The 2,576-nt window shown below is 28.7% G+C and overlaps 1 protein-coding gene across 1 annotated transcript in view; it reads left to right on the top strand.

Annotated features, from left to right (window-relative positions):
- LOC108295147 (olfactory receptor 8K3-like) overlaps window positions 1-2,576 on the top strand; it is a 4,832-nt gene continuing 2,256 nt past the window's right edge. The window contains exon 1 of the mRNA XM_017517189.1: window positions 1-30. The gene's annotated coding sequence lies outside the window, so the exon portion shown is untranslated. The remainder of the gene's footprint in view (window positions 31-2,576) is intronic.

The following is a 2,576-nucleotide window of genomic DNA, read 5'->3' as shown; positions in this document are numbered from 1 at the left end:
GGAGGAGTCAAGAGAGAGGCTTCATTACAGGTAAAAAAAAAAAAAAAAGTAAGAATGTTTCTTGTGGTGCCATATATTACAGATATATACAATGCTTTAGTGATATTGGCAAACTGCCACTTTAATTTGATGACATAACCATAGTAAAGTGTGACAATCTCTGATTCATTGCTCTAGGATTTCTTTTACTCAATAATGCCTGAGCTGAAATAACAGTGCTCCATTTTTTCATATAATTTTATAGGTATTTTACATGGTTTAACAGGCTGAATGCTCATAAGCATCTTTAAAGCACCATCATGATATTGTTTGTAAAGTATTCATTTTGCATAAAATATTTTTCTCTAATTGAGGCCAAAACTTGGAGGAAACAAAGCACAACTACAAGGAGATAAATATATTTTTAGTGAAAGAATGAAGAAACTGCACTATTTAGTCACTCACGTTCGTGTCCTTCCAAATGCTTGTTATTCACATGCTCTAGGCTCTTAGATACCTAAACAGTAATTTAACATTCAATGATTATTTAAATACACGTGTAGATATGATTCATCACTTCTTGATGAGACAAAAGGGGGATTTCTACCTTACATTAGAATATGAAAATAATTATTAAACTTATGAGGCTTTTTGAGCAAATGTATGCACAGAAAAAAAACATTCAAAACTGTAGAAAATAAAATTAGGAGACTGTTAAGTACCCAGTTTTATGGCACAATACAATTTTCAGAATGTACTTCAATTTCCACTAAGAGTTGACAAAAGCAGATATTATTTTCTCAAAGATTGTAGTTTTAAAAAATATAATTGATATTCAACAAAGATACCAAAATATAAAAAAAGCAATCTGGTTCTTCCTAGAGAACTCCAAAGATGGTGAAAGGAAGCTCATTTATGTTTCCTTACGTAACAAGAAAATAGGGACTTAAAAATGATGATATTATTTTTTTGCCTTTCTGGATTGCCAAACTGTACAAAACAAGCAAACAAAATACAAGATTTATGCTGCTTATCATCATATTTCCTAAAGATATTTATATAACATTTCTATATTCTGGCAAACATTAGCATGTATGTAATATAAGAAAGATATGTTCATTGAGTCAGGGTAGGATAGAAGGAGGTCACAATTTTATTTTAAAAAATCAATTTAAGTTCAAATTATATGTAATCTTCTTTATACTTAATGTGACAAAATTGTGTGTGTTTATTTTTCATAGCTAACTCTGAAAATTATGATTTTTTATTATGATTTTCATTGTAAACACTATTTTCTTTCTTCCTTTTTTTTCAGGAAACATTGGGGCTTACAATTTTTTTAACCAATAATAATTATCTTACATTATCATGCCTTCCATCTCATGCTCCAGTATATTTTAAATCTGTGAGTTATTGGGGATATTTAGATATATATTTATTTGATTATATATATGTTTATTTGCATTATGTATTATACTCTATTTTCTAGTTTCTGTAACCAGCATGTCCAGAAGGATTTCAAATCACAACTAGAAATCCATGTATATCTTATGTTTTGTGTATTTATTTTGTCTCTATGTTATTGTGTAATAAAGTGACTTTTAATTATTTCTTTTCACTAATCTATAGTATCCCTTTATCCAAAAAGAGCTTTTAGTAATTTTCATTATACAAAACCAATTTGAGGGCCATATTATCTCCCAATTTGTTCAGATGTCCTTAAAATCCCCTAAGATTTTGTATGATAAAATAAAATTGAAGTTTACATTCAAGAGAGTATTTCTCAATAATGAGAATAAAACTATGGGAAGATTAATGTTTAATAAAGTTTATGTCAAAATAATTTATTTAAAATGTTATTAAAATTGTGAAAAATAGAAAAGTAATCCACAAAAATAGCATACCAATTGCCCAAGTTCAGTCTTGAATTGGGGGAGTGGAGAAGAACTGGCCAAAATTGCAAGTATTACATCCTACTTGACCTGTAACCCACCTAGGCATCATTATGATCCTAGCAAAGAAGTTAATTCGCAGTCATAATTTATATGTAAATATGTAAAGAAAATCTCTTTCAAGTAAAGCACTGTCACAATTAAATAACAAGAAGAAGAAAACTCATAATGTGCTTGATATTTTAGAACTACTTCTAGGCAGCATAGATACATTGAATCACTTAACCTTCACTCATCCTTTCTAACAATTCTGCAGGGACATGTTGGTTCTGGATATAAGAACAAATAGTTTTAGATAACTTACACTATTTGCCTAAAGTAAATTTTCAAACATGGCATATATTAAGATACAGTGTAGAATATATCGATATCCATACATTTCCTGATATTTTTTGCTATGTAAATACAAATAATTGCCACTGTTATCTGTTATGCTGCTTTTATTCATATGCCTAAGATCTCTCAAATATATTAAAGTCTCAGCTGTACCACCCAAAGAGCTTTCACTGGATGACATTTTAAAGCCTATTGTTTTATGCACTTTTGAAATTTGTGACAGAAATGTTTTATATAACTAAAATTATGTCATAATAGTAATTGTAATCTATAAATATGACCAATCTCTAAAAACATAGTACAAGAATT

Source organism: Cebus imitator, unplaced genomic scaffold (assembly GCF_001604975.1).
Source record: "Cebus imitator isolate Cc_AM_T3 unplaced genomic scaffold, Cebus_imitator-1.0 Scaffold622, whole genome shotgun sequence".
NCBI classification, from domain to species: Eukaryota; Metazoa; Chordata; class Mammalia; order Primates; family Cebidae; genus Cebus; species Cebus imitator.
This window is presented reverse-complemented; position numbering and strand designations above follow the sequence as displayed.